This window comes from Urocitellus parryii, chromosome 4, assembly GCF_045843805.1.
Source record: "Urocitellus parryii isolate mUroPar1 chromosome 4, mUroPar1.hap1, whole genome shotgun sequence".
Classification (NCBI taxonomy): domain Eukaryota; kingdom Metazoa; phylum Chordata; class Mammalia; order Rodentia; family Sciuridae; genus Urocitellus; species Urocitellus parryii.
Window position 1 is genome coordinate 174,392,654 of NC_135534.1, and position 13,388 is coordinate 174,406,041.

Sequence of the window (13,388 nt, forward strand, 5' to 3'; positions counted from 1 at the left end):
GTTATAACCTAATCTCAGCTGGTGCTGTGGAAAATCTAGTAGAGCCTTGGGTCCATATGAAAGTTAGAATGTTAAAGGGAAGCAATTTACCCAGGAGGCAGGAACTGTGGCCAAGGAGCGTGAATAACTGGTGCAAAAATAGTGCCTGGACCACGATAGCCCTTGCTTCTTATTCTAATGATAATCTTAAAGGGTCTGAATTTATTTAATGAAGAAGAGTAGCTGGGCATGGTGGCACATGCCTGTACTCCCAATGGCTAGAAAGGCTGAGGGAGGAGGATCCTTAGTTCGTAGCCAGCCTCAGCCTCAGGGAGGTACTAAGCAACTCAGTGAGACCCTGTCTCTAATAAAATACAAAATAGGCCTGGGTTGAGTGGTTGACACTAAACTCAGTGGTTGAGTGTCCTGAGTTCAGTCCCTGGTTACTCCCCCCCCCCAAAAAAAAAAAAGAGTATAACATCCTAATAAGAATCATGAAATATTGTATTTTTATACTAAAAAACCACAAAATATTATAATTTTAAATCATTAAGGATTTTTATTTATTGATTAATTTTTTTTGATGGCATTGGGCATTAAACCCAGGGCCTTGCTTATACTAGGCAGACACTCTATCAGTGAGCTACATCCCCAACCCTTTCTATTTTATTTTGTGACAGGGTCTTGCTAAGTTGCCCAGTGTGGTTTCAAACTTGCAATCTTCCTGCCTCAGCCTCCCAAGTATCTGGGATTACAGGTATGTGCCACTGCAAGTCTAAAGGACTTCTATTATAATTCAAATAAGATCAGAGGTATAATAGCATATTGTATGTTGCAAATGAAACCCAAAACTTTCAAGATTTAACTCTGGAAGAAGACATTCTGGGCAGGAAAGGGAAGCTTGCCAAGCTGCTCCAACATTCTCCCCTGAGATTCTCCTGTCCTTTGGGACTCCCTTAACTCAAGAACAATTGCCACCCACAGGGATGCGCTGTTGTTTCTGTCACACTGTATCAGAAATATAGTTCTGCCTTTGAAGAGCAGAAACAAGACTATCCAAGAGCCTTTCTAAGAGAGATTTCGGTTCTGGGAGAAATGGTTTAAGCACATGCCAGCCAATCTCTTTCACCAGAACACAAAGGCCACTCTGAAAAACCCGGCTGGTTGTAGCTAAGTGATAGAGCACTTGCCTAGCACATGTGAGACCCTGGGTTCAATCCTCAGCACCACATACAGTAAATAAATAAAAATAAAGATTAAAAAACCTACCAGTATCAGTGGGGATTTTATGATCTTTTTCTTTTTAATATTCTCTGATTTGAATCCAACCCCAATCTGAAACCTAGGAGTAGGCATTGGTATAGACAGAAGCCCTGAAATTCTGTCCAAACACAAAGAAAGTGATCTCCTAACACTCACTAAAGAATGGGAATCTGTATTTCTTTTCTTTTCCCTCTACTTATTCCATTTTTTCTCTTAAACAACTTCTTTGGTGGCAACAGCAATAGGAAAGTTTCTGCTTTGATCAAAGAAGCTGAGGTCCCAAGAAGGTGGAGTGAACTCCTACTATTTTTCTCTCTTTGTGTCTTCCTGCTGCTTGGTCCTGACAATATTGTGGGAAGTAGTCCACAGAGTAGGATAAATAAAGCCCTGGCTTTCTCAGTGTGGGACAAGAAAAGAGGAGTCCCAGGGAAAAATATAAATATTGGAGAATTACAGAGTGAGGGAAGCTTGGGAAGGCAGCCTCTGAGGGCTGTTTATGTATTCCTGGCTCCACCTCCAAAGTGCGCAGGCAGTGATCTAACCCTAAACAGTACACAGTCTCTGAAAGCTAAACTGTGGAATAGACCACTGCCCAAATCCCATACTAGGCACATGTAAAGATCTGAATAGCAACACAAAAGCATTGAAAATGGAACTGATGTTAAAACAACTCTCAGAAAGCTAGTTGGAACTTGTAGTCTGAATCCAATTGGATCTATTGACTGCCAAAATCAAAACATCAACTTTATCTATAGGATTTAAATAAGACTCAAAGTCCCATAAGATCATATTCAACATATCTGGGATACAATCCAAAGTTACTGAGCATATGAAGAACTAGGGAAATCTCAACTTGCAGAGAAAAATACATAAAACAGATAAACTGTCGAGATTAGACAAATGTTGAAATTATCCACCATAAAGTTAAAGCAGCCACTATCAAGAAGCAAATAAAAAGACAGAAAATCTCTGCAAAGAAACAGAAGACATAGGAGAAATGAAAAATTTTAAACCAAAAGACATGATAATCAAAATGAAAGAAAAAACCTCAATGAATTGGCTTAGAAGCAGAATAAAGAAGGCAGTGGGAAGCATTAATGAACTTGAAGATAGATCATCACATATTATTTAATTTGGACAATACAGAGAATAAAGTTTTTTTTTTTAAAGAAAAAACAGGGCTTCAGGGGGACCTGGAGCAAAACCTACATTTTTCACATGCATGCCACTAAAGAGTCATAAGGAGAGGAGAGAGAGAAATGGTACAGAATAAATACTTCCAGAAACAATGCCTGAAAACTTCCCAACTTGGGTGGAAAGTACAAATATACAAGCTCAAGAATCCCAGTGAGCTCCAGACAGAAGAAACATAAAGACATTTAGGCCCAGATACATAATAATCAAATTTCTGAAAATTAAAGACAAGGAAGAAATCAGAAGGCAAGCAGGAAAAAAAACCAGCACATTTATAAAGAACAAAATTTCATCGATTGCATATTTCTCATCTGAAATGGTGGAGACCTGAAGAAAGTGGTGACAACTCCCTCAAAGTGCTGAAATAAAACTGCCAAGACAGAATACTCTAACTAGTGAAAATATTCTTCAGAATGAAGGCAAAATAAGACATAGTCTGAGAAAAATAAAGAATTAATCACTAGCTGACCTAGTCTTTTTTTTTTTTTTTAATCATTACTTAAAAAAGAAATAACAGAAGGAAACTTAGAACATTAGGAATGAAGGTAGAACAAAAGAAATGATAAATTTCCATGTGTGATATTTTTTTCCTTTCTTTTTTTGGTGGTATTGGGGAATCCAGGGCCTGACTGAGCTACATCCCCAGCCCTTTCTATTTTACTTTGAGATAGAGTCTCACTGTGTTGCCCAGTCTGGCCTTAAACTTGTGATCCTCCTGCCTCAGGCTCCCAAGTAGCTGGGATTATACGTGTGAGCCACCACACCTGGCTAAATATTGTAGATTATTTTTTCTTATAAACTTGTTTGAAATGTTGAGTCCTACAAGCAGAAACTGTAACAATGTCTGATAGAGTTGTTAATGTATTGAGATCTCATATGTAAGATAATATAAAAGGGGAGATGAAGGAAACTATATGGTGATAAGATGATTCTAAAAAAGAAAGTAGAACGTTCAGAACAACTTTGAAAAAAGGGAATATTGTTGGAGGAATATCATCCAATATTATGACTTACTATAAAACTACCGTAATCAAAATATAGTAATATATGCAAACAGGAAAACACAAATATCAATGGAACAAAATAAAGACCCTGGAGATAGACCTAAAACAAATATGGCCATCCAACATTTGAACTTGTATAGAAGAAAATTTAATGAGAGTAATGCTTTCCCATCAAGTAGTATTGATTATCCATATACATATGGTTATCACCACGCAAAAAAGTAAACATCAACCTCATGCTTTATAAAAAACTAACTTAAGGGGTTGGAGTTGTGGTTAAGTGGTAGAGTGCTCGCCTAGCATGTTCAAGGCCCTGGGTTCGATCCTCAGCACCAAATAAAAATAAATAAATAAAATAAAGATATTGTGTCCAACTACAACTAAAAAATAAATATTAAAAAAAACTTAACTTAAAATAGGGCTGGGGATACAGTTTAGTGGTAGCTTACCTAGAATATGTGAGGTCCTAGGTTAGAGCCCCAGCACTGCAAAACAACACAAGACAACGCAACACCAAACCCTTAAAATGGGTCGTAATCTAAATGTAAAATGTGAAACTATAAAACTTATAGAAAAAACCTAAAAGAAAATCTTATGACCATGGGTTAGGAAAGAATGCTTAGACATGAATCTAAAAGAATGGCCCATAAGAAAGAAATATATATTGAATTTCTTCAAAATAAATTTGTTTTTGGTTCTGAAAAAGACACTGTTAAAAGAATGAAAGGACGAGTTATAAACTAGGAGAAAATATTGATAAATCTAACATTGAACTAAGGACTTTTATATAACATATAGGAAAAAAACCTTTCAAAACTCAACAGGTAGAAAATAAACAGCCAATTAGAAAATAGCTTAAGGTTTGAAAATCTTAATCAAAGAAGATGTATAGATGGCAAATAAGCACACGGAAACATGCACGACATCATTAGTCATTTGAAAAATTTAAGTTAGAAAGCACTAACCATGTTAAGTAAGTTTTTTTTTAAAGTCCAAAGACTCTTTTTGTTCATCACAATTTAATCTAAAGAATAAAATTGCATTCATAGATCTTCAACCCTGCCACAGAGGCCCACTTCATGCTTGAAACATGAACCTTGCTGCTTGATCACTGGTGGCTTATTTTAAGACTGACATGGTTTTTTCCCCCTTCCTGTTCTCCCTCTTCCCCTCCTTCTGTAAGAAGCAGATTAACTTTCTTCCTATCCTATGCCAAGTTTTCTGTCCTTCAGCTCACTGTCCACAAGAATAAAGAAACCCTGGACCTAGAAATTGGAGCAATATCTCTCTCAAGTTTAAAAGTTGAACATTAATTGTGTCTATTGATAATGGTGTTTGGAAAACAGCCATTTTTTAAAGCTCTCTGTTCACCCTGGCAGTTAGACACAGCCTTCAAAAGAAATATAAATGGTCAACAAATATATGAAAAAAATTTTCAACATCATTAGCAATCAGGGAAATGCAAACCAAAACTACACTGAGGTTTCATTTCATGCTAGTAAGAATGGTAGTCATTAAGAAAAATAATAATAACAAATGCTGGAGATGATGAGGAGAAAAAGGAATACTTTTGCACTGTTGGTGGGATTATAAATTAATATAATCACTATGGAAATCCGTATGGAGGTTCCTTAAAAGACTAGGCATGGAATCACTATATAACCCAACTATACCACTCCTAGGTATTTATCCTAAAGAATTAAAGTCATCTGACATGATTCTATACCTAGAGGATCCAAAAATTTCTACCAGAAAACTTCTAGAATTAATAAATGAATTCAGCAAAGTAACAGGATATAAAATCAATACCTATAAATCAAATGCATTTCTATACATCAGAGATCAATCCTCTGAAAGAGAAATTAGGAAAACTACCCCCCCCCCATTCACAATAGCCTCAAAAAAAAACAAAACTTGGGAATCAATTTAACAAAAGAGGTGAAAGACCTCTACAATGAAACTACAGAACACTAAAGAAAGAAAATGGCCACACTACCCAAAGTGCTATATAGATTCAATGCGATTCCAATTAAAATCCCAATGTCATTCCTTATAGAAATAGAAAAAGCAATCAAGGAATTCATTTGGAAAAATAAGAGACCCAGAATAGCCAAAGCAATCCTTAGCAAGAAGAGTGAAGCAGGAGGCATCACAATACCAGACCTTAAACTATACTACAAAGCTATAGTAACAAAATGGCATGTTATTGGCCCCAAAATAGACATATAGACCAGTGGTACAGAATAGAAGACACAGAGATAAACTCACATAAATACAGTTATCTCATACTAGACAAAGGCACCAAAAACATACATTGGAGAAAAGATAGCCTCTTCAACAAGTGGTGCTGGAAAAACTGGAAATCCATAAGCAGCAAAATGAAAATGAACCCCTTTCTCTCAACATGCACAAAACTCAACTCAAAGTGGATCAAGGATTAGGAATTTGTCCCAGAGACCCTGCGCCTAATAGAGGAAAAAGTAGGACCAAATCTTCATCATGTCAGATTAGGCCCTGACTTCCTTTACAAGACCCCTAAAGCTCAAGAAATAAAATCAAGAATTAATAAATGGGATGGACTCAAACTAAAAAGCTTCTCAGCAAAAGAAACAATCAATGAGGTGAAGAGAAAGCCTACATCTGAGGAGCAAAATTTTGCCACATGCACATCAGATAGAGCACTAATCTCCAAGAAATATAAGAACTCAAAAGACTTAACACCAAAACAAAACAAAACAAAAAACAACAACCCAATCAATAAATGGGCTAAGGAGCTGAACAGACACTTCTCAGAAGAAGATATACAATCAATCAACAAACATATGAAAAATTGTTCAACATCTCTAGCAATTAGAGAAATGCAAATCGAAACTACTCTAAGATTTCATCTCACTCTAGTCAAAATGGCAGTTATCAAGAATACAGACAACAATAAATATTGGCAAGGATGAGGGAGAAAAGGCACACATTGTTGGTGGGACTGCAAATTGGTGCAACCAATCTGGAAAACAGTATGGAGCAGGTGTAGGGTAGTGCCATGAGAAACTCCTTAAAAAAGTAATCATAAAAATACCAGACCCTTCCCACCCAGCCACTCAATAAAAGGCTGGGCTATTGTTTTGTTTTCTGGTGGTTTGACTTCTCTCTCAACCTGGCTGTCCCCTTCACTCTCAGGAAGAGGGCCCTCCACATTCCCCCCATTTAAAGCTCTGCCTGTATGTTCATGCTCACTCGACTCAGCTTGACTCAGATTCCATTCTCACTAGCACTTAGTTAAAAGTGTGAGACCTACAGTATCAAAACTATGTAATGAGGGCACAGATGTACCTTCAGACTGCAAAAGAGACCCCTGGGAATTTGGAGTAATTTCAACTTGTCAATCAAGAACTACATTCCAGATGGTGATGAGTATTAGCATCAACTCAGGTGGGTGTCACGCTAGGGTGTCAAAATCACCCTGGAGAAAATTAGAATAAAAAGTAGCATTTTTGGAACATTTAGTATTTTCCAGTTGAATACCTTTCTTAAAATTTTTTTCTTTTATTTTATTAACTTTGCTTTGTTTTTTAAAATATATATTTTTTAGTTGTTGATCTTTATTTTATTTATTTGTTTATATGCGGTGCTGAGAATCAAACCCAGTGCCTCACACATGCTAGGAAAGTGCTCTACCACTGAGCCACAACCTCAGCCCCTTTATTCGTTCTTATATGCTGCTGAGGATCGAACCCAGTACCTTATGCATGGCAAGCAAGTGCTCTATTATTGAGCTACAACTCCAGCCTTGAATACCTTTTTTGATATATCTAGAGGTATTAGAATCAAAGTCTAACTTCTTTATTGAGGAAGTTATTAATTTGCTGAATTCTAAACAACAAAAGCAATAGCTCACTGACATCCCTGGACTCAGCATATTCTGATTCTATTAAAAGGTCAGGGACACTAGAGACTGACAGTTTTGGGAACATAGGGAGATTCTATCCCAGAACAAAACAAAATAAAAAATGTCATAGTTAGGTCAGAGAAAAGCAAAGGGTGAGGTTTGGGGTGTGAAAACATGGATGAAGAGGAAGTCAGGTTCCATTTCCTCTGAAAGTCAGTTGATCACAAATGTATGGGTTTATTTCTGGCCTCTCAATTCTATTTCATTGCTTTATATTGAGATAGAATTTGGGGATATAATGTTGCAGGACATGGGTCTGCTGTGAAGCTGAGCAGCCATGGCAGTCCTTTCTCACCCTGGTTCTTGGGATCATACCAGGAATATTTCAGACTTGTCAGTATCAGGCATGAGTTTATTGAAGGGATAGGAAAAGGGAAAAGGGGATACTCTCAAGGGAGAGAGTAGGTCCTCTTAGACAGCAGAGGGACAGTGTGCCTTTCCTGCACTCCAGTTTTTTTGGGGGATCGGAGAGTGTCTCACCCAGATCTACCTCTTGATCTTTTGACTGACAGGATAGCATCAGACTTTCAAGTCCCCGCTGCCAGGACAACTCTCTGTCACTTTGGCCTATTTTAACTGGTTCTAAATGGAACCTGTTTTTACAGATTTTATGTTTAGGGAACATTATCATTATCTTTATCTCCCTGAGTTTCCGGATCTGGACTAGGTAAGGGACACAATTCCCCTGCCCCACAGGACAACTTGTCTTCTTATCAGCATTTGGCTCTCATTTCTCCTGTAAATAACAGGTTTTTTGCTGAGGAATGTAACCATCTATTGACTTAAGCCAACAGAGCCACAGATAAATTGCTTTTTAAAAGAAAGCTTGTGGGGATTGGCATAGTTGTAAGGTCCTTGCTTAGCATCTGGACGGCCATCTTAAATGACAGCTGTCATTTTAAGAAAAATTTTGCTTTCCTGCCCAAAGGCGTTTTTGAGAAAGGCTCACCACTCCCTCATACCAATCCCAGCCTTTACTGCCCGCATTAGGACCCGCCTGGCTCTAATCCCTGAGCCTGCCCCATAACCTGTGTTGCCTCTCTCTATCTATGGAGAGATGGCCTTTATTCATCAGCTCTGACAAATAAATTCTTGTGTGTTTCTCTGTCTGGTCTCTGTCTTTCATTTCTCGCTCTCCCGTCTCCTGGTTCCTAGATTTCCTTTTACTCTGCCTGGCTTATGTGGACAGAACGCGTCACAATCCTCAGCATGTGTGACCAAATTCATGTTGATAAGAGGTACACAAGTTACCCTGAAGGGGGAGACTTTTATGACCCTTTTCACAGATCAGATCCCAGAACTCAGGGAGCTAAGGATAATTGCTCCTAACCATAAAAATCTGTATGAATTTATGGTTAGAATCCAATTAGATTTTGTTTCTGAGTCCTGAGGCTATTGACTCTGGTCTGGTGTCATGAAGGCTCCCTTTAAGATGGCTTTAGTTCATCTCCTTGTTGCTGTGACTTGTTTGGATACAGTGCACCAGCAGGTATGAGATCTACCTATTCTCACTTGGCTTCAAGTTGACCTTAAAGCACTGATAATTGGCGATTGGTATTTGCTTTTTGATGAGGTGTTTCTGGGATATAGATGTCCTGTAACCAACGTGCGGCAGGATATTTACTTGTTTTTATACCCTACAAGTGACTGTGGCATCTAAACTCAGATTGCAAAAGGGAGGATTATTTTTAGGGCATTTATCTCTAAAACATCACCAAGGCAAGGAATCATGCCTCTCTCATGCACCCTTCATCAAGGTCAACCCTCATCATGGCCTGCAGTTGTATTCGGCCATCCAAGACAGGGCAAATCATTGGTTTCTCCAATTTACTAAAAATACTACCAGAGCCATTTCAAATGCTTGTAATCGTGTCATTATACTCCTGTACTTCGATACTTCTCTATCCATGAAGATTAATGAAATCAAGGAAGTGCCTAACATTAGAACATTTCCCACTCCATGCCTCATTTTATTTTCAATGGGAAATAGAAATGGGTTACATAATAATGTACAGAGCAACAGCTCTACTTGAGGACAGAGAAGCAATAACAACCTTTTGCAATGACACAGCTCTTACTGATACCATGTGTTTTTAGATGTTCTTATGAATCTGTAATTTTAATAAAATTGACATTTCTCATGATTCCTTTTGAGAAAGGAGTTTAAAAATTATACTGGAATCAAAATCAATAAATAGTTTTGGGAAGGAAAAAACTAAGAATCCAATTAGAGGGCTGGGGTTGTAGCTCAGTGGCAGAGTGCTTGCCTATCCCATGTGAAGCACTGGATTCGATCCTCAGTGCCTTATATAAATAAATAAATTAAATAAAAATTCTGTCCATCTACAATTTATATATATATATATATATATATATATATATATATATATATATCTCCAATTAGAATTAGTCGTCATCATGGACCAAAGTGACCTAGAGTTATGGCAGTGGGAACTTGAAAATCTGATGTCATCCTGCTGTCTGTTAAAAGTCAAGAGGCAGACCTGTGTGAGACACTCTGGAAACTTCTCTGGGATCCCCAATAAAACTGGAGTGCCGGAAAGGCACGCTGTCCCTCTGCTGAGAGGACCCACTCTCTCCCTTGAGAGTGTCCCCTTTCCCTTTTTCATCAATAAACCCATGCCTGATACTCAGAGCCACATAGCTAAAATTTTTCTAACTTGATTGCAAGAATCAGAGTCTGAAGGCAGGGGTCTTCATGCTGCCTCAGTTTCGAAAGAGACTCCAGTCATGTAAAACCTCTGTGTTCAATCCCTAGTACCAAAAAAATTTACTTAGATATTCTTTAATTTCTTTAAGTGATGGTTTGTAGATTTTAGAGGATAAGTTTTGCATAATTATTTGGCAAAATTTATTTCTAAATATTTTATTCTTTTTGATGCTAGTAAAAATTGATTTTTTTAAAAAAATTCACTTTTGGATTGTTCATTTTAGATATATAGAAATAAAATTAATTTTTGTATATTGATTTTATATCTTTCAACCTTGGTGAACTGACTTATTATTTCTAATCTTTTTTTAGTGGATTCTTTAGAATTTTCTATACGCAAGGAGGTCCTGTCACACGCAATTTTACTTCTTCCTTTCTAATCTAGATACCTCTTAACTTTTTTTCCTGCCAACCCTGGCTAAAAGTGGTGAGAGTAGATGTCCTTGTTTTTTGCTAAATCTTAAGGGGACAGTATCTTACCATTAAATATGATGCCTGTGTTAAACTTCTCACAAATGCCCTTTTTTTCAGGTTTGAGGAGCTCACTTATATTCTTTTAGTTCCATTTATCAAAAAAGGATGTTCCTTGGCTGATCTTAAGCCTTACTGGAAAAGGGATGAATACCATTGGAATTTCTCTTCTCACGCAGTCATCTGCCCCTCAAGTATTTTCTCTGCTGATGGCAATATAAACTAGTTGTGCAGGCAGCATTGAAAGACAGCATTCTAGGAATGGCCTAAAAAATTCAAGAAAAGTCATGATTGCTAGGCATGCTGTTCTACATTTATTTTGTAAAATTTCATAGGCTAAATTTAACAATCCAGAAAACCAATCATCATTCACATTTGACTATATCCTCTGGGTAAGACTTGCATTTGTGGTCAACTCAATGAAATACAGTAATAACCACTGAGAAAGTCTTTAGAAGTCAGGATTCACAAGATGGCTGATGAAATATATTAATGACATAATTAGCATTAAATTAAAAGTATTAAGAAAGTAGAGAAGCAGGAAAATCAATATTGTTTCTAAAAGAACAGGTTCTAAGGAGCCATGACCTTGTGAATAATTAGAGCATCATTATTTTTTCTTATATGGGAGATGTAAAATTAGCCAGGAATGGTGCATTTGACAATAACAACAGAAATGGTACTTAAACTTGTATGGAAAGAGACAATGTCTAGATACTACCAAGAGTTTTTATGTGTACTGATGTGACATTTATCAAATATGTAAGTACCACTTTCAAACCATTATCTCGAATCTTTATTAATAAAATATTATACCTTGTATATGGGGTCATGAATTATGTAGTACATACTTTAATCAAGTTGGTTACATAAGTGGGGCCCTTGAAATATTTATATGGGATCCTAAAAATTCTAAAGGTGGTCCTGGAGGCAGCTGATTAAGTACAGACTCTGGAAATAGAATACCTAAATTTCACATATTAACCTATATGACCTTAGACAAGTTTCTGTGTCTCAATTTCTATAGCTATAACATAAAGCATGAAAATATGCTATTTCATAGTAATACTGTGAGGTTTATGTGACTTAATATGTATGTTTAGAAAGTGGCACTTTGTATTAAAAATCATAGCAATATATAGTCTTCATCCATTTTGTGCTGCTGTAACAGTACACCTGAGATTTCATCATTTATAAAGAACAGAAATTTACTTCTTACAGTTCTGGAGAATGGCAAGTCCAAGATCAAGATCTTGGTAGTTTTGGTGTCTGAAAGGGTGGGTCTCTGTTTCCAAGATGGTACCTTGAATGCCTGTATCCTCTGGAGAGGAAGAACACTGAGTCCTCACAGAATTGCCAAGATAGCTGATCCACTCAGGAAAGCCCTTTCTAAAAGGCATTAAACTCACCCATCAGGACAGAGCCCTAATGGCCTAATTACTTCTTGAAGGGTCCCACCTCTTAATTCTGTTAACTATGGCAATTAAATTTCAACACGAGTTTTGGAGGGGACATTCAAACATAGCAAGTACTCTACTTACTTTACAGTCCCTATTGGTAAGTTCTATGATGGTAAGGACAAAGTAAATTCTCTTTTTATCACCTATAAGACAAAGTGACCTTTTTTTTGACATAGAAATTGAATTCATCAGGAAACACCAGGTATATTTCAAATGTATGTGCAATATTAAATAATTTAATAAAAAACCACGTAGATGTTATGAGGAACTACTTCAGAAAACACTCTTAAGTCCGAATCCAAATCAAAGAGAGTTTTATTTACCTGGCTAGGGACTGTCACCCAAAGGTAGAGACTAAAGCTCTGTGGGAGAACAGCAATTTCCTGGCTTGTCTTGAGAACTTAAGGACGAAAAACCCACAGCTCAGGAGCTTTTTCTCTTGTGTCATGCAAGCAAGCCAATCACAGAAGCTAAATCAGAAGTTATCTGCAAGCCCTAAGCAGGACTGGAATTTTCCAGTTAGCAAGCAAGTTACAGAAGCTAAATAAAACAAAACAAAATACCCCCCCTCCCAAACAACAACAACAACAAAACAGATAGCTTGCAACTCAGTTAACTACATCTTGGGTACAAGAAAGTATTGGACAACCATATCCTGAGTTTGAGCAGGTGGGGTACAAAACAGAAAACAATATAAGAAAACAGTTTTCATTTCAGTTTCTCAGAAACAGTTCTTGTAGCAGTTTTTTATAGAAAGCAGCAAAATGGAGTCTTAGACTTGTCTTTGACAGTTCTTGCTTTATAACTGTCTTATCACTTACAAAATTTTATATCTATAATCTATTTTTTTACTAATTTATAATCTGTAACTTACACTTATTGATTGTATTTATCAGTTTACACCACAACATATATTCTTTGTTATTTTTCAGTTATTGCTTTATAAATAGTTATTATCCATTCAACCCAGGAGCACTCTACCCTGAGCTACAGTCATGCCTCCACTGACACCCTCCCCATCCCCATCCTTTTTTCTTTCTTTTTTAAGAAAGAAAAGTTGCTGAGGCTGGCCTTAAACTTGCAATCCTCCTGTCTTAGCCTCCAGAGCAGTTGGAATTAAGGATTTATGCAACCGTGCCCAGATTGTTTGGTGTAATGCACGCTAGCCTTCAAAACTGCTGAGTGCATCGTCTGAAAGATGAGGATGCTGCAGCAAAAAGTGGGTTACATGACAACTCGGCTTTGCTGCCGGAGATCAAACACCACTAATCTCCAAAACCAACGCACCGGAAGAGTTGGGCCTTGTGAACATTCAGGAAGCCAATGGGTATTGCAAAGTGCAC